This window comes from Odocoileus virginianus, chromosome 6 (genome assembly GCF_023699985.2).
Source record: "Odocoileus virginianus isolate 20LAN1187 ecotype Illinois chromosome 6, Ovbor_1.2, whole genome shotgun sequence".
NCBI lineage: Eukaryota > Metazoa > Chordata > Mammalia > Artiodactyla > Cervidae > Odocoileus > Odocoileus virginianus.
In genome coordinates this window covers 36,945,965-36,965,494 of record NC_069679.1, presented here as the reverse complement: position 1 = coordinate 36,965,494, position 19,530 = coordinate 36,945,965, and the positions used below count along the sequence as shown (strand labels likewise).

At 40.9% G+C, this 19,530-nt stretch overlaps 1 long non-coding RNA gene and 1 pseudogene across 1 annotated transcript; one reads left to right on the top strand and one right to left on the bottom strand.

Moving 5' to 3' along the window:
* The first annotated feature begins 36 nt into the window (after nucleotides 1-36).
* LOC110152712 (translation machinery-associated protein 16 pseudogene) lies at nucleotides 37-695 on the top strand (annotated as a pseudogene).
* A 743-nt stretch (nucleotides 696-1,438) lies between these two features.
* Nucleotides 1,439-19,374, bottom strand: LOC110152714 (uncharacterized). The gene is made up of 3 exons (XR_002318471.2): nucleotides 12,973-19,374; nucleotides 9,663-9,733; nucleotides 1,439-7,965 (listed from the first exon to the last, which is right to left on the bottom strand). It is a non-coding gene; the product is annotated as an uncharacterized lncRNA (long non-coding RNA).
* Nucleotides 19,375-19,530: the final 156 nt, after the last annotated feature.

Sequence of the window (19,530 nt, the reverse complement as noted above, 5' to 3'; positions counted from 1 at the left end):
CGAAGTTCCGGAGGCCCGGGCCGTGAGAATGTCACCATGCCTAAAGCACCAAAGGGAAAAAGTGTAGGACAAGAAAAAAAAGTCATCCATCCATATAGTAGAAAAGCAGCTCAAATTACAAGAGAGGCCCACAAACAAGAAAAAAAGGAAAAATTGAAGAATGAAAAGGCGTTGCGTCTCAGCCTTATTGGTGAAAAACTGCAGTGGTTTCAAAATCACCTTGATCCCAAAAAAGTAGGATATTCAAAAAGAGATGCTTGTGAACTAATTGAAAGATATTTGAATCGATTCAGCAGCGAGCTGGAGCAGATTGAGTTGCGGAACAGCTTCAAGGACAGGCAGGGCCGGAGGCACTGCTCTCGGGAGGCGGCCATCAGGCAGACCCTGGAGCGGGAGCGGTGGCAGTACCAGGCCCACGAGCTTCCAGACTTTTTAAATGCAGATAATCTGAAAACTTTTAGGGAATGGGATTTTGATCTGAAGAAACTGCCAACATTAAAATGAGAAAAGTCTGTGCTAGCGATGCGGTGCCCAAGAAGTGTAAGAAGAAAGCTGTGACAGCTGTAGACAGAGATTTAGGGGAATTGTAACTGAAAGATGAGTCAAGTGACACAGACGAGGAAATGACTGCGGTGGCCTAAGTGTCTTTGCTTGAGTGGAAAATAAATAATTTGAGAACTTCAAAAAAAAAAAAAGATTGATTGGTTTGATCTCCTTGTTGTCCAAGGGACTCTCAAGAGTCATCTCCTACACCACAATTTGAAAGCATCAATTCTTTGGCACTTAGCCTTCTTTGCCATTCAAGATTGCTGGTTTAAAAGTGTATGGCAAGAGCCACTACAATTGTAAAGTAATTAGCCTCCAACTAATAAAAACAAGTGGAAAAAAATAATAAAGGGACTCTCAAGAGTCTTCACCAGCAAAAAAATAAATAAATAAAAAATAAAATAAAAAGGTATTTGAGGTTAAATGAGGTCATTAGAGGGGGCCATAATCTGATGTGACTGGTATCCTGATAAGAAGAGATTAGAACAGACATGCACAGAGGGAAGACAATATGAAGAAGATTGTCACTTGCAAGCCAAGGAGAGAGTCCCTTAGAAGTCAACAGAACATCTGGATTTGGACTCCCAGCTCCGGATCTGTGCAGAAATAAATTTCCATTATTTAAGCCCTGTGGTCTGTAGTTCCTTGTTATGGCAGCCCTATACTAATACAGTGATTTTATTTTTATTTTTTTTCTGTTGGCAAAGTAATGTCTCTGCTTTTTTTTTTTCCCAATTATTTTAATTAGTTGGAGGCTAATTACTTTACAGTATTGTAGTGGTTTTTGCCATACATTGACATGAATCAGCCATAGATCTACATGTGTTCTCCATCCTGAACCCCCCTCCCACCTCCCTCCCCATCCCATCCCTCTGGGTCATCCCAGTGCACCAGTCCCGAGCACTTGTCTCATGCATCCAACCTGGACTGGCGATCTGTTTCACACTTGATAATATACATGTTTTGATGCCGTTCTCTCAGATCATCCCACCCTCGCCTTCTCCCATACAGTCCAAAAGTCTGTTCTATACATCTGTGTCTCTTTTTCTGTCTTGTATATAGGGTTATCGTTACCATCTTTCTAAATTCCATATATATGCATCAGTATACTGCATTGGTGTTTATCTTTCTGGCTTACTTTACTCTAATACAGTGATTTTAAAATAGTAAATTATCATGCTAATTTGCATTTCTGTCATTGATAATTGAGGTTTAACAATTTTGCGTGTAGTTAATCATGCAGCTTTCTTCTATAAAATTGCTTTAAATTAAAAATATATATATATCATTGTGTCATTTCCTTCTCTTATACATATATACACACACTGAACACTACTTCCTGATCACTTTTAAGTACTGTACCTATCTCCCCTGTGACTTGCTTTTCATATTTTTATGCTGTCTTTTGAGAAATAGAAAACAGAAATTTGTCTCCTAATTCTGGAGGCTAGAAGTCTAAAATGAAGGTGTCAGCCAAGCCGTGCTTCCTCTGAAACCTATAGGAAGTCTCCTTCCTTGCCTCTTCCCGGCTCCTGGTTACTTGCCGGAAGCTGGGAGCTCCTTGGCTTACAGCGGCAACGCTTTAGTCTCTGCCTGCCTCTGTGCGTGGTATTCTCCCTCCCGTGTCTGTGCCTCTGCGTTTCACCTCTTCTCAAAAAGACACAAGTCTTATTGGATTAAGGGTCTACCCTACTCCCATATGACTTCATCTTAACCAATTACATCTGTAAACATGCTATTTTTCTCAATTTGGCCACATTCTGAGGTACTGGAGTTAGATCTTCCACAAATACTTTGGGGAGAAACAATTCAACCCATAACAATGACTGAATCATACCATGTCTGATCCATCTGTCAGTGACTTCTGGGGAATTTCAGATTCTAAAACAGGAAAAAATGTAGGAATCCCCATAAAAATTGAACCACCCGTTATTCCCAGCACAGGAACCGGAGGTCACTTCCACACTTCTGCTTCTTGGGTAGAGCTATTTATAATTGTTGCCTCTTCAGGGGAAACATGAAAGTTAGCCAATTCACTTAAGGCTCTGCCACTTTCCTGAGGCTGCTTCCAACTGGCTCACAACCAACTGTTGCTGTTTAAAGAATAAAATCCGCTCATCATGAATAAGGAAATGACTGAATAAAGCCTGGAATTTCTAGGAAGGAAATAAGTTGTAGAGCATTTTTCCCCCACGTGGGGAGCTGTGGAGCCACACAAGTACAGAGTAGAGCATGGAAGTGCCCAGGCCAGCTCAGGGCAAGGGGTGCCACAAGGGGACTGGCCTGCCTCCGGGGAGAAGACTGCTAAGGCCTGGGCAGGGCCTCCCCACCTCCCTGTCAGCTTTTTGTCAGACCAGAGGCCTGGGATCTTGGTACAGTCCAAGTGGTAAGGAAAGAGCCATGCATGCATGCTAAGTAGCTTCAGTCGTGTCTGCCTCTTTGTGACCCCATGGACTGTAGCCGCCAGGCTCCTCTGTCCATGGGATTCTCCAGGCAAGAACACTGGAGTGCGCTGCCATGCCCTCCTCCAGGGGATCTTCCCAACCCAGGGATTGAACCTAGGTCTCCCACATTGCAGGGTGGATCCTTCACCATCTGAGCCACCAGGGAAGCCTGGAAAGAGCCATACAGAAGGCGGGATAGAGAACACTTTCAGTTGTCTTCTCAAGAAAGAAGAAAGTCAAGCCAGATCTCACTTAGAAGGGAAATATGACATTTCCCTTCCCACAACACACCAGTATTGTGGAGAAATCTGTAACGATTACTATTAGAACTAAATAGTTGTTTCTGTAAAATATACACATAAACTCTTTGTCAGATCAATAAAATTTTAAGTGTCTGTCACAGACCGGGTTCCCTGAGAAACAGAGTAAACTAGAGATGTGCATGTTAACTACGTTATTGGAAGATGCTCTTGAGAGATACACCTGTGGGGAGCGAAGAGAGCAGGATTGGGCCGAGGGGTGCAAGTGGCGATGCAGTCCCCACACAGGCCTCCGCAGATTCCACAAAGAGCTCTGGAACTGGGAGGGGCCTGAAGAGTTATCTCAGTGTGAGGTAAGGAGGCAGGCAATTATTATCCTTCTTGCCCTCATTGATCATCATTGGCCAAGAGGTCTCCCAGGGAAGTGGGCATGACCTTCATCATGGTTGAGTCCCTCAACTAAGGCAGTTCCTTCCTGGAGAAGAATTTATCTGTGTTTTGTTAGCAGCTAGAATGAGTGTCTAGAAACTGAAGTGGGGTGGTAGTCTGGGCAACACACCACAGCCTCATAAGTGATTGTTCTTACGTTCAATTGTTCTCACTCTGGAGTGACTACCAGAGAGGTGACACATTCAAAACACACACACCATGGCCACTCTGCACATGCTGATGTCTCCGTTTGTAGAAATATCTAATCCTAAAGATTCCTCCACTTAACACAATTCACCCATCCCTCATTTAATCACAAATGCACTCGTGTCCTTCCTGAGCGGTAGGACCACCTTTAAGGTATATCCAATAATATTCATTTCTTGTCAATAGCAAGTTCTCATTTCTGATAACCTCTGGGCAGACTGGTTAAATAAACTGAGGTATAACATCCATGGCTTCAGTAGTGAGGAATCTGCCTGCCGAGAAAGAGAAATGGGTTCGATCTCTAGGTTGAGAAGATTCCCCGAAGAAAGAAATAGCAATGCACTCCAGTATTCTTACCTGGGAAATCCCATGGACAGAGGAACACAGTGGTGGCTACTGTCCATGGGGTCACAAAAAAAGTCAGACACAACGTAACAACTAAACAACACAATAATATCCATTATGTTAGAGATCACTTAAACTGAAGTTATGGCTGGCAATATAAGAAAACAATGTGCACCATATGATCTCATTTCTGGGGAAAGATATACATATGAAGCCTTTCAGAATGGCCACTAAAACAGGGTGTGTAGTTATCTCTGGACAGTGATGGGATTATGGCGTATTCAAATTTTTCTCCTCTTGCTTAAATGTATTTTCTGATCAACCCAATAAGCATGTTACTTCTGTAATAGGACAAAACAACTGTTTCTTCTCTGAAGGGCAGATACAGTTTGGGAAGAGCAGGCCTTATGACTATGTTAATCAAGTAGTGGTTTGTTTAATCACCAGGGGAAGAAATTAGGAACAGGACTTTAAATGGAATTTGTATATTATACTGGCCACTTCAGAGCCCAGGAAATTTAGGGAAGGACAGGTCTGAGTAAAAGAAGAAGGTTTAGACTTGTGCTGTTCAAAACACTGACCATCAGCCACGTGTGACTTTTGGGCACTTAAAATGTGGCTGGTTCAAACTTCAGTGTGCTTTAACTGTAAAGTACAAGATTTCAAAGCTTTAGTATTAAAAATGTAAAATATACCATTAATAATTTTAATACTACATCTTGAGATGATAATATTTTGGATATATTGTGTTAAACAATATACAATATTAAAAATAATTTCTCCTGTTTCTTTCTAGTCTAGACATTTGTCAGGAAACATGAGTTCTCTGAAATACTCCCCCAAAGTATAAACAATTTGAAAAAGCAATTGTCTCACAGGACACCCACTAACATTACAGTTTTACCTGGGGCTTTCCTAGGACCACCACCGAAAAGTGGGGGCACAAGAGCGGCTCATTTGGGCTGACAAAAGAGTACATCCAATGAGCGCTGTGTGCTGCAAGGCCATTAAATCCAACCACTTAACTGTGTGTATGTCAGTCCATGTCACCGAAGTCTATCAGCTCAGAGAAAGTTAAGGAAACGACATGCTGTTGCAGACAGACATTAACATCTTCCCATGGGAAAAGCCCTCACGCCTGTCATGGGACGCTGCACGGGAACTGCCCATTGCACCTACATGCCAGATGTTGACTTGAGTTGAACTGAGCATGTGATGGAAGGATTCTGACCTATTCCCAAGGAAGAAGATTAGTAACTTAGGAAAAGTGCCTTTAAGGAAGAATGGTTTACTGTTAATGACATGTGCAGTTTTGTCTTTGATTAATTTATTCTTGGTTTTTAATGATCAGTGGCCAAAATTAAGATGCAGTCAGTGGTTACTCTATGTTAACAAGGAAAAGCACAAGCTAGTTTGTAACTCATACAGATCAATCCAAACCTAGGTAAACGCTTTTAGAATATTAGGTAATGTTTACAGAAATTTCAGAGAACACTAAATATATCTCAATTATCATTTCATCTTCTCAGCTATCTAGGAGGTATTTTTCTACCTGCAATAAACAAGAGTGTAAAGTGTAACTTGAGCTTGGAACTAATTCCAAAGGCCCAGTCAGTAGCAACTTAAATGTTTTTTTTCTTTTTGTGATGTGACATGCCAAGTCTTAGGTTTCCCCAACAAGGGATCGAATCTGTGTCTCCTGCATTGGAAGCATGAAGTCTTAATCACTGAACCTCCAGGGAAGCCCCAACAAATTTTTGTTAGAATAAGATACAACTAATAAGGTGATTGCTGCCTGAGTGGTGCTCCCCAAATCTCCCTTTATTCCAGGTTTCAGAAATTCCTCCTCACAGAGCACCATCTGATGCCTTACTAGATAGGCACTCAGTGAGCTGTAATCAGTTATTATTTAGCACCATGCTTCTCAAACTACTCCCTCTGGAGCTATGGAATTATGTACATTTTCTGTAAGTTTTATGAGAAAACTTTTCACATGTAATGGAACACACTCACACACACAAAAACAAGCATTTTGGAAAAGCCAAAGAGGATCAATTTTGTATGGAGAAGACAGAAAATATTACAGTAAATAGTGGTATTTAACCTGGGACTTCCGAGATTCATGATATTAGCCAGGTTCAGCCACACGGCAAACAAAAGTGGGACATTATTCCTGTTGCTATGATTACTGTCAGCAGTATCCATTCTCATCAATTGAGAAGATGGCACAACTTCAGTGCTGGGACAGACAGGAATCATCATAGGAACCATATCAACTGTCCACCACATAAGCAACGAGATATCACCTTTACACCTCTGCTTTTTAACAAGACTATTCAAATTTATTTGTTTCCCAAGGGAAACATGAAATTTCTCAATTTGGCCAGGGTCTTGCCTCATCCATGAAGCTTTCCCAGATTTACTAAAGAACAGTTGCTGCTTAAGGAAATTTAAAGGGCTATAAGATACTTTTCATTCTCCATAATACAAAGGATAAAACTTGGTTCAACTTAAGAACAATTTTTTTCTCTTAAAATGCCAGATATTCTCTGCAATTAGCATTTCCCTTAAATATATTTTATTCAAATACTGTTAGCATAATCTGCCATGTCCCTCTGCCTTCTACTTTTAAAGTTCTGTGTGCTGTGAAGGGGGTCTTTTTTAAGAGAGATGACTGGAGTGCCTTGGTAAAAACTGAAAGTCTCTCTATATAGAAGTACAGTCTGACATCTGTCTTGAGTCATACTTTCTGGTTCACAGTTGGAATGACACCGTGTGCATGTTTCAAGCTAGTTGCAGACAAACCAGCTTGAATAATCCCCTTCGTCACCACTTTGACTAGATGACAGAGACCCAACAAGGCTCTAAGGACGCAGTGCCCAATTTGAAAAAAAGACAGATTCTGGATCCACTGAGGTGGTTGGGCTTTCCACTTTGGATGGTAGCTAATATAATAATATTATCACTCTACTCACATTCAGCATCCCTGAGATAGAGGCATATTGGAAAGGAGAAAATATAATGGCCCCATGGGAAGCTATATACCATGAACATAGCTTTTGAGAGTAGCAGTGGTAAATTCACTGCAGCCAGCCCAGCCCAGGGTCAGTGGAGTTCAGGCATCTTCAAGATGAACCAATGGACTAAAAAACAAAAGCTCCCCACACTCCCTTGAATATTTTCTCAGAGTTAAGACTTTGGGCCTTGGTACAGTCTCAATAGTGAAGGGCCCTCCAATGGCTAATACATAACACTTATTGCTGCCCTTTGCAAGTGAGGGCTTCAAGTTACATGACATTTTTGTATACAAGTAATATGAAGAAATCCTTATCTAAAACATATAGTACTAAATATTAATTTGTGTCATCTTTGAAAGATATTTCACACAAATAAATGCTTTGTCAGATCATATGTCATCAAAAGTCCACTTTATCACAATGCTCTAGTATCGCCTTGAAGTACATATGTTGTAAGATAGCACAAATGTCGGGAAGGTTTCAATAAGTCATTTATACCTTAGTGCCAGGCATTCTATGGCACCATTTGTTTTGTGAGTGGAAATGCACAGTTTCAAGGAAACCTCACACAAAAGAACTCAAATATCCCACACTTAAAAGCACACTTGCCCTCTCACTGAGGAGACAGAGCAACGCAGGGGGTCCTTGTTCTCAGCGTCTCTAGTCTCTGGTTGGTGTCCATTCACCTTCCACATGAAAATCCTCCTGGAATGGGGCCTGTGGACCACAGGAGATTTGTTAATTTTGTTAATTTGTTAACAAATTTGTTAATTTGTTAATTAAAGCACACTTATATAAAAGATGAAAAAATCAGTGTGGTAGACAGAATTGTACTAAATGATCCCATTTCTGAAAAAAAAAAAAATGTATATAGGGCACACACTGTGGGGATATCCAGTAAAATGTTGCCAGCAAGTTGACTCTGGATGGTTGCAGATAATTCCAATCTTTATCTCATTGCTTGTCGGTATTTTCTAGATTTACCAAAATGATGGTGTTCCACAGTAGAACCCTTGTCCCTTAAGAATTAGATACTTCTCTTGGGAGATGGACATGAAGCTACTTTAGACAATGAATGTGAGTAATATTTGATGATATTAGGATGGAGTTTTAAATATAGTCAGTGTAACAGGTGCCACTTCAGAACCCAGGAACTTGGGAAAGGACAGATCTGGGTAAAATAAAAAGGCTTTAGATAGATGGGAAAGTACATGAGTTCACTGAAAGCTCAAGAAAAAGTGAAAATGTTGAAGCTTGAAAATAATGTAGCTTTCCCTGATTCCTTTATAGGTCAAATGCTGGGCCCCTGACAGGCAGAGAGAGACCCATACTACTTAACTGCTGTAAATGTGAAGCCATACCACTAGGGGCTTGGTAAGAGAGCAATGCACTTATGCTGAAAGGGGAAAACCAAGAACCATGAGCCTGTGGGAGAACTGAATCAGGCCTGGCCCAGGACAGTGGATGGAAACCAGTCACAAGAGTGAATCAGTAGTGTGGACCTGTGTGGAACTCCCCATCAGACAGGTGCATCCTTGCCTGTTCCCTAGGAAGAAAACCAGTAGCCCTGGGGATGTACAAGGTATGAGGAATGAATCAACGTAGTTTATAATGAATGACATGTCATTTTGATTTGGGTTATTTTGTTTGTTGACCTTTGAAAGTAGTGTCATAATTAACATGCAGTCAATGGTTACCCCAGAGAGGTTCCTCTAAAAACACACAAACTGGTTAAATTGATCCAAATGAAACCAAATAAGGGAGAAAGTACTTTGACTACCTCCAAATTTCAATTCTATTTTCAGGTAAGAAAAGGGTGGAAGCTTTTCTAGTTCGTAGTTTCTTTAATTTCATTCTTCTTATCTCTCTCTTTCTCCCTTTCTAAAATATTCTGACCTTCCTCACTCATAAGGTTTTGAATTCTTGAACAGATATTAAGTCCAGACTGAAATAAAGATTAATAAAACACTGTTTTGTTCTGCAAATTAAAATTGAATGCTGCTTAAAAACTACCATAAATCTTGTTAGTTCACTTTATTTAGTGCCAATGGAACTTTTCAGTCTTTGTGACAACCTAGAGGACCTGGAGAGGAAGATCAAATGGCAAAGGGAGGAAGCAGAGAAAGGAGAACTTAATGCACTGGGGAAATAGCACAATATAGAGTTAAGAGCCAGATTCTGTTTCCACCTGTATGAGCATCTTAGCTAAGTAGCTTAAACACAAGCAACCCCCTCAGCAACTCTACAAGGAAGCTGTTATTAACATCGTTATCATCCCCATTTTGTAGACAGGAGACATGCTCAGAGAACAAAACCCATAACACAATACCTGGACTATAATTACTGCTACGCAAGTGTCCGTTTTAAATGCACTTAAAGTGAGTATTTTAACACCCAGCCGATCAAGACTATACCTGGTTTGTTTCCAAAGAAGCAAGTCTCAGACAGTGCTGTTTCTTAACCTGGGAGCCAGGTATTTCAATGTCTGAGAAATCAAGCATAGTTTCCATCAATTAATTTCCAGACTAACAATGAAATTGACCTTATCAGTTGCTTCTTCATGCCACATATTTAATAATCACACTTAAAAATTCCCAGTTTAAGAATAGGAGAAGCTGCCACTCTTGGTTTAATTTAATCTAGGCCATATACAATATGTAAAAATGTAATACTCCTTGAAAAGTATTCTGTAACAATATTCTAGAATAGGAGATTTGCAAAGGTTTTTTTTGGCAAAGGGCCAGTAGATAATTTTGGTTTGGTGATCATATACATTTTTGTTGCTACTGAAGTTACTTTTTTTTTTTTACAACTATATAGCCAATTCTGTAATAATGTAAAAATTATTTTTAGTTCCGGTGGCCAGTCTAAAATTTTAGAATATAAGCTAAGAATAGTTTAAAAAAAAAAAAAAAAGAATAAGTGACATTGTATGTAGCTTACAAAGCCTAAAATATTATCTGAAACATTAACTACAGAAAAAGTTTGCTGATTGCTAGAAAATCATAAAATAAGGGTATCACTATTAAAAAAGTAACCTTTTGCTCCTAATTTTTCTAGTCAATAGAGCTAGTTTATTTTTTCAAAATAACCACAATACATAATCATCTCAGAGGATGATAACCATTTGCCATTTGACAAAATCCAACATCCATTCTTGGCTTAAAATTCTCAGTGAATCAATAATGGAAGAGAACTTCCTTAATCTTATAAAGGACATCTAAGAAAATCTACAGCTATCATCATAATTTTAACAAGACTATACCTTGTCAGTATAAAATAGAATGCATTCCTCCTAAGTTCAGGAAAAAGAAAAACATGTTCCCTCTCACCATTTCTATTTAGCACTGGAGTTTCTAACTAGTACAATAAGGCAATAAAAGGAAAGACACCCAGAATGGAAAAGAAACAAAACTGTCTTTATTCATAGAAAACAGGAAAACATGATGAAGTCTTAAAAATAAAAAACCTACTAGAACTAGTAAGTTTGCCTTGTGAATTTGTAAGATGTAAGATCAATATGCAAAAATCAATTATATTTGTCAAAACCAGCAACAAACAATTGAGAAAACAATACTATTTACAAAAGCATTGAAAAATATGAACTACTTAGGATAAATCTGACAAAAGATGTACAAGATCTATAATTGAAACTGCAAAACATTGTGGAAAGAAATTAAAGAAGATCTAACAAATAAGTTTCCCTGGTAGCTCAAATGGTAAAGATTCTGCCTGCATTACAGAAGACCCATAGGGAGCTATTCCACAGTTCATAGTTCAGAAGACTCAATATTAAGACAGCAATTCTCTTAAAATTGAGCTATAGATTCAAAGTAACCCTCATAAAAATTCCAGAAAGCATTTTTTGAGAAACTGACGATAAGCTCATTCTAAAACTCACATGGAAATGCAAAATGCAAAAGACCTAGGAGATTCAAAACAACTTTGAAGAAGTCAGAAGACCAATTATACTATCTGATTTTAAGACTTATTGTAAAGCTACTGTAGTAGTAATCAAAACAATATGATATTGGCGCAAAGATGAACAAATTAATCAATGAAACACAATAGAAAGTTCAGAAACAGAAGCACACATATATTAACAAGTGATCTTTAACAAAGTTGCAAAGCAGTAGAGAAATGATCTTCTCAGTAAGTGGTGTTGGAACAACTGGATCCCCATATGCCAATAAAAAGTGAACTTTGAGTCGTATTTTTGAAGTACTTTACACAACTTTTTTTTTTTTACCATATACAAAAATTAACTCAAAATAGATTAACTCAAAATGTAAAATCTAAAACTATAAAACTTCTAGATGAAAGCAAAATAAAACCTTTGTGATCTTTAGTTAGGCTACAGTTTTTTTTAGATACTACTCCTAAAATACAATGTATATATATAAAAGACAAACTGATAAACTAGACTTAACCAAAATTGTAAATTTCTGCTCTTTAGAAGACACTGCTAAATGAAAAGACAAGAAACATACTGGGAGAAAACATCAGCTATATCTGTAAAAGGGTTTATATCTAGATTTTTTAAATTCTTGAAACTCAGTAATACGTGGAGAGGAGGACAACAGATTTGAACAGACACTTCAAAGAAAACAGAAAGTGAAAGTCGCTCAGTCGTGTCTGACTCTTTGCGACAACCATGAACTATATATATGGTCCATGGAATTCTCCAGGCCAGAGCACTGGGGTGGGTAGCCTTTCCCTTCTTCAAGGGATCTTCCCAACCCAGGGATCAAACCCAGGCTTCTCCCGCATTGCAGGCAGATTCGTTACCAGCTGAACCACAAGGGAAGCCCACTGAGCTACATAGAGGCCTGAAAACTAAGGTGGAGACAGCCTGGGAGTAACTGTGAGCTGTCAGAAACCTACCTGTTGCAGGGCAACAGGTGAGGGAGAGTGTGAGGGGCAGGCAAACCTGGAAACATATATCTGTGGGCATTTGGCCCTTAGTAATAATGACGATGCTGTCGATAACTCACATTGCTTGCGTTTACTAGTGAGGCACCATGCATAGATCTACATGAATAGATTTCATTCCCACAATGAACTATGAAGTATGTATGTGAAGAGAAAACTAAGGTTCAGAGATAAAAGCCTAGATTTTCAAGCCCGGTAATTGCAGAGCAGTGGGGCCTCTGAGGCAGGTTAAACAAGGTAGTGGTTAACAGCATGGATTTTGGATTCTTTACCAGCTGAGCCACAAGGCAAGCCCTCAAAGAAAATGTGAATGGCAAATAACGGAAGATGTTCAACATCACCAGTCATTAGAGAACTGAAAATTTAAACCACAATGAGATATCTCAAAAACCATTCAAACGCTAAAATTAAAAGGATAATGTCAAGTGTTGGTAAGGATAGAATACTCATACGCTGTTAGTAAGAATGTAAAGTGGTACCATCAATCCAAAGAACAATTTGGTAGTTTCTTTGGCTGCTAAATATACACTTACTACATGATGAGACAGTCATCCTACATGCACAAATAGCCTCAAAAGCCAGTTAAAAAAGAAACAACCCACAAATAATGAACCCTATAGTGAATGTAAACTATAGACTTTAGTTAATAATTATGTATTGATAAAGAAATTTAAGAATATAAATATTTTATGCTTAAAATCCCTCATGTGGGAGTGGGAGTTCCAATGCATCTTAAAAAAGTACAGTCTCGGGGTTCATCACTCCAAACAGCCTTGCCATTCCTTGACTTACTTGTAGCTTCAGATGTCTGTAGGGCAGCAGGTTCTAGAAATAGCTAACTGACGTGGAAAGTGGGAAGACTCCAGGCACTTGCTCCTGTGAAAGCTGGGAGAAGTTTTGAAAGTTCTGGGAGATGATGTGTTCTCCTGCTGAGGAACAGCTTGTGTTCTGGCAAGTCAGTCCCATGGAGAAAGTTGGAGGCTAAGCCTCTGGTGCATCAAAGTCTTTTATCCTTAAAGTAGCCCCCAGCTCTTCGACTGCCCAGACTACTCTGGCTCTTCACCTTAGCAGGTCCCCATTTCCACTTTTACGGAGGGTTGGTTTCCTGGATGCTCACCCAGACACTCCCTCTCTTTCCTCTTCCACAGAGCTTCGTTCATTTCGTCCTCAGTAGGGTTCCATCAAAGTCCAACTTTGGTCTCACTCTCCTAGAGAATTCAGCTTAGAATTCAACCTTGAAAATATTCAAGGTCAAATCTCTTACTTCACAAATAAGGTAACAGACTCTATGAGGTCAGGTGACTTTCCTAGGGCCATATAAGTTAATAATTTGTTGTACACCTACCCTCACACTGTAGGCAATTGGATAATCTAATTGCTACCATGACAATATGTCCAAGATTTTCAGCACTGATTTCAAAATATTCTGTATAGTCATCAGGCCACATTAAGAATTTGACTATCTAAAAAAACATTTCAAGTACTACTGCAGACATGTTAAAAGGGACCTTCTGGAAGCAATAAATTTCTGTTACTGAATCCAACTTTCCAATTCTGAAGTGCTGAATTTTAACATTTTTAGGTCAATGAATCCCCTCTTTAGGAAACATGAAAGCCATGAATCTTTTCTACCCAGAAATATTTACCTAAAAACATAAAATTTTGTTCCAAAGACAACTATGCAATACATGACAATGAAAATCTTTAATCTGATAGTAGAAATGTCAGCATATCTGCTATGTGGCAAGGGAATATTCTTAAAGAACTCTTATATCCTAACAAAAATTTGCAAATATTTATAAGGTATGACATATTATAGAGCACATTTAATCCTCACAACAACCCTGTGAGGTAGGTATAATATCCCAATTTTACCCATAAGGAAACCAAAACCCAAAGCAATCTGAAGATGTGCCAAAATTCACAGAGCTCATAGTCTGCAGCCTGGACCAGAATATAGGCTTTTTGTCCCCTGTTCAAAACAGTTTCACAAATAATATTTCCCATTTTGGAATGAAGATTCTACCCAGGGAAAACTCATTGGCAACCCCTTTCAACAAGCAGTTATTTTTAAAACTGAACGTCAAGTCTAAGAGGACTATAAGAGACTGCAGATTGGCACCTATCGTGCTATTTATAGTTGTACTCTGTGTCATGGTCCAGGCACAGGTTGGAAAAGAATGTCCAGACTTGAGACAGAAAGAGAGGGAAATAATTTATTAGACTGGAAGATACTGTTAGAACTGTGGGCAGCTCGAGAGAACGGACGTTGAACAGGGATCCTTAGTCCACTTTTATAGCCAGGGTACAAGGAGTGGGCAGGGGTCTTGCAGGTCACTTGCTGATAGGATGAGGCACGTATACTGGGTGGGGGAAGAGCAAGGCGAATACCTTCTCCCTGTGGGGGGTAGGATGGGACAGAGGTTATACTGCTCAGGAGGACCTGAAATCCGTTAATAGCTACAATATGGGGGAGGGAAGGACCATAAGGGTCTGGTTTCTCCGTTACTCCATTCCAAGACCCTCCTTGGTTTTATCGGTTCTTTAGTCCTTGGGTCACCACACGCTGCAAGCATTACTCCCAGGCAGGGTTACCAGAAAAATGTCATTAGAATTACAGGCTTTGGAGTCCAGACACTAAACACCATTTAAAGGAAAACAAAACCAGATGCCAGAAGTGGTAAGATACACAGGTTTTTGTTTTTTCCATAGTTAGGAAATACTGGCCTTTTCCCAAAGAACAGCTTAGTTGTGAGAACAGCCAATAACATCTTAGGGAAAGGCATAATGTATACCAAAAGGGAGCTATGAGAGCTAGAAAAAGATTTGGAAAAGTCATAGGAAGACAAAGATGTCAGGAAACTTGCTAAATGGCCAGAGAAACACCTCCAGTAGGGCAAAGCCAGGTGAGAAAACCCCTAATCAATTCATAAGTCAGAGATTCCAGAATCTCCATAAAGTCTCTGGTCACACCCTCAATGACCCAGAACTCCTCCTCTGGCTATCTGCTCAAAGAAATGAAGATGGGGAATCTCTTGTGACTTCGTGCCATTGTTGCTGGGCTGGGTCAGTAAAAACTAAACACTGTCCAAAGACTGTGGCAATTTTTTGAAAGTTTTCAAAGGCCCATGTTAATATAGCAAAATATGGTGGTGCTGCTCTTGTAGTGAAGACATCTATCCAGCTTAACATTCTGCCCATCATTACAGGACTTTGGTACACAAAACACTCTTCAAAATATTTGGTAAAATGACAGTAGTGCAGCTAATGTCCTTCATCTGACTTTGTGTCTATAGGTTAGAGTGTCCATCCACTCAGTACATTAGTTTCAGGGTCTTTTGGACTCTGGCCAGGGGACCTTGAGACCCTCTCTCAATTTGCTTCAACAGAAGGGAATACCTTCAAAACAGACCATGAAGGAAAGAGTTCCCAGATCCACTCAAAACCCACCAACCCTGTTGCCCGAAACTCAGTTACTTTTCATTGTCTGCTTTATAAAACTAAAAAGCTAGATACGTAGTAAACCTTTACTCTCTCAGAAGGCTATCGTTCTGGAAACTTTCTGTACACTCTCCCACCTGCAAGGATATGGAAGCTCTTAAATACCTTCATAAAAGTACCTCCCCCCAAAAGTCTCTCCCATCAAGGGGTGAGAACCTCGGCTCTTTCTGCTCTGTCCCACCACCCCCTCCCCAGTCTCAGCAAAGACTCTTAACAACCCTTAAATATTGGTGGTCTCTTCTACAAAAGAGGAGGGGGAGGTATTGTTCTCTGTTTTTTGGGCTTCCTGGACTTTAGGAACCCATAAATTGGATACCAAATTGTTCTTCAGATGATTATTTTTTTTGTTGTTGTTATTTTGGGATAAAGATGCTTCTTCATCCTTCTTTGTACTTCCCAATTTTCTCACAACTTCTTTTTACTCTCTTTTGCACATAGCATGACAGCCAAGCAAGAGCCCAAGGTGCGTTGCTGCTGAACGACCTAGAACCTCACAGAAGTACTTCAGGGAAAGATGTGATCATCGCCCCCTCTGGCGGTGCCTTGTGGGTGTGGCACCCAGACACAGGAAACATCCTATCCCTGACTCACTTCAGACCCCTGCCGGGTGCCTATAACAGTTCCCCAAGATACAACCCAAGGAGCAGCAGTGAGGAGAGTCTGAAGCCTTAGACCATACATATCAGCTGGTCTTCCACCCTGGGCCAATAACAATTAAAAGAGAAAACTTCAGGATCCATTCCAGGGGCAGAAGTCTTCATTTTCTTAGTCCCCTCCTTACCTATACATGGAAAAGGGAGTTCCTAGAAACCCACTTCTCACCCCACAATCCTACAGACAGCCTAGACATTATCTCCCCACTACATATGGCCTCTTGTGGAGCAGGGAAGGACTCTTGCTCATCTTCTATCCTCAGTACCTATTCAGGACTTGGCTTGTAGCCAACAAGCTCTACAGAAGGAAAAGAGAGAGGAGAGTAGCAAAGTAGAGACAGAGGGAAGGAGGTTTAGTTCTTCCTGTTTTGTCTGGGTGTTTCTTATGCTTCTGCCCTAGCTGACCCCCTCTTCCTAGCCTTTGCCCTTTCCTCAATATTCCTCTATCTTTCCTTTCACATAATCTCTAACCTGAATCAACTTTTCCTCCTAATTCCCCTCCCCCCAAGTTCTTCTCCTCTCTCTGCTGTTGTAGCCTAAATTCCCTAATGCTTTTATTCTCTGCAATTTTCCTGATTTTTCCTCTCCTTACTCTAGTTTTTTCGTCATTCATGGCCTCATTTATTTTTCCTTTATGGTAAGGATTGACAGACCTAAAGCAAGTGAGAAGAAAAAAAATCCTAAAAAGAGGAATACCTCAAAAATGATGAAAAATGAAGCAATAGCCAAGAAGAAGAGGCCCACAAAAGCAAGGCCCAAGGGTTCAGTAAATAGAAATCATTCTTTCCCCTCTGCCTTTGTCTTATCACAAAGAACAAGACATTTCCATTCATGTATTTTCTAACCTATTCTCTGGTTTCTTCAAAGTTACCCCAAAAACTCTTCTAGTTACCATCAACCTAGGAACTGATGCTTTCAGGGGTATGTCTCCTCATTCAACACGAGGATACCTGGTGCTTTTTCTGCACACTGCTCCAAAGAGGCAGCTTGAGGCCCTGTTCTGAGTGACAGCAAAGGCCCCAGCTAGCATCCTAAGGCTGCAGCAGAGCCCTCGGAGGGCTCAGCACCACTGATGTGCATCTCACATCCCTCCCTGTTTTCTGCTCGTAATGCAAACTCCCTCAGGGCTGATGCCTCTGCAAACTCCCTCTTCCCCATTCTAATCTGGGTTCCAAAAGTGTCTGGCCTCCTCAGATGATCTCACAGCTGGAGGAAGGGACAAGACTTACGATCCTTACCAATTCAACCCCAGGTTCCCACCAGAATCCAACACTCTTTCCCACTTTGTCTAGTTTAACCGCATAGAGGGCAGGTTTTCAGTGGGGGGACGACAGCACAGGTTAACTTTAGGCACTTTGCTGATACAAACATGGAGGGCAGAGCTAAGAGATCAAAACAGCAAATTACCAAAAAAGATTTTCCCAGTTTAGAAAATGGCTGACATCATACATCCATCCAGGGTCCTTTCTGTTAGGCAGAAGATGTAAGCAGACCATGGAGATGCCATTTATACTGACAAAATGCCCAACGAATATCATATGTCCCCTTCTCCACCAGACTCCTGCTACTCTGACACCCACTTGCCAGACCTTGAATGCTAAATGGCATTCAATCTCAGGATTGGATCCCAAACTCTTAACAGCCCTTAAAATTGCATTTGACTGCCATTCTCTCTGCAATATTGATTCTATCTTCCAGGCCCAGTTACAGAGACAGGGTAATAATAATTCAGGAGAAAGGAAGAATTAGTCTTGCTGTTAAGCCCACATGTGTCTCTTAGGTCAGGAACAACTATCAGCAGTGATGTGCCATCCTCTTTTCCTTTGGGTCCCTGAGGACTGCAGTTAAGTCTTTTCTAATGACTATGACCATGGATGTGAACAGTCCCTATACTGGCTTAACCTATTTTAAAACAAGTTCTAAGAGCAGCCCCACCACAGGACCTTAAAGGCAGCCTTTCTCACTACCCCAGGTATTATCTATTTTACTTCCCCAGTTCTGGTTTCTGGGAAAAACACCCATCCCCAACCCCACAATGCCCAGCAACTCTGGTGAGCCCACATCCAGATCCAGTCTAATATCATTTCAGGACTCCAAGTGCAGGACCACCACAAATTTTGCCTCATCAACAAACTTCAGAGCCTTAATGCAGCTCACATATCCCGCTTAACCTATAAGCCAGAATGTCTGCCTTAAGACACCAAACTCTTCCTCCCATTAGGGAGGGAACCCACTGGAGGGCAATAGTCTTTTGTCTCATCCCCTGAACCTAACAGCATGCTTAACTGTTAACCCTAACCCTAACCAAGTGACTTCTCCAATGACATCAAAAGTCATTTGGGGAATTCCTCATATCTAGTAAGAAGGGGAAGAGAGGTTAAACTATTTTATCCTAAGAGATGAAGAAGGAGAGGACTTTGATAGGGAAAAGAAAGGAACTAAAGAAAATAGAGATGGCCTGAATGACGGGAACCCCTAGGCTTGTCTCGTGGGGACAGGAATCTGGGTACAGAGGCAGAGTCCATGAAACCCTATCTGGGTGGAGGTTTCACTAAACTGATGGCAATGATCCCATCAGTCACTCATAGCAGAAGGCATGTCTGCTCCCCCCTTGGAATCAGAAAACTTGGCTAAAACTCCTCAACCTTGAGCTAAAGAGAAGTCATCAGCTCATACTCTGTATTTATGGGTGTAACTACAAATTTTACCCAATTTAACATCCACCATATAACCCCCTGCCCAGGACAAGGTTTGAAATGTTCCAGCGGTTCCCCCAAGGCCACCCCATAGGCTGGTTGCATTATATAAGGCTTGCGCAGCTCCAACACAATCATCCTAGAGGAAGAATTCTTTTCCTAAGGCCACGGTCACCACAAGAATATATGGCTCTGCTACAGTTCAAGGCCTGGGCAACAGTTTAGCTCTTCGAGTCTCCGGCCTCCACAGCCTCTCGACTGGCGAGCCTGCTGCTGCCTTGAGGGCGTGTGGCCAACCTTGAAGCCCGCAGTGAGCTTAACGGAAAGAAGGCTGAGGAGGGGCTCGGCCAACGCCTTTCAACGACAGCCCGGCCCCTCGCGCCCTTCCCAGCCCTCGCCCCGCCCCGGAGTCTCCCGGGTGACTGGGCAGGGGCGCGGCTGGGGTGCAGGCTTCTCAGAGCTTCCCTGCAGGGATCTGACCAATGACCGGGCTGAGGTCC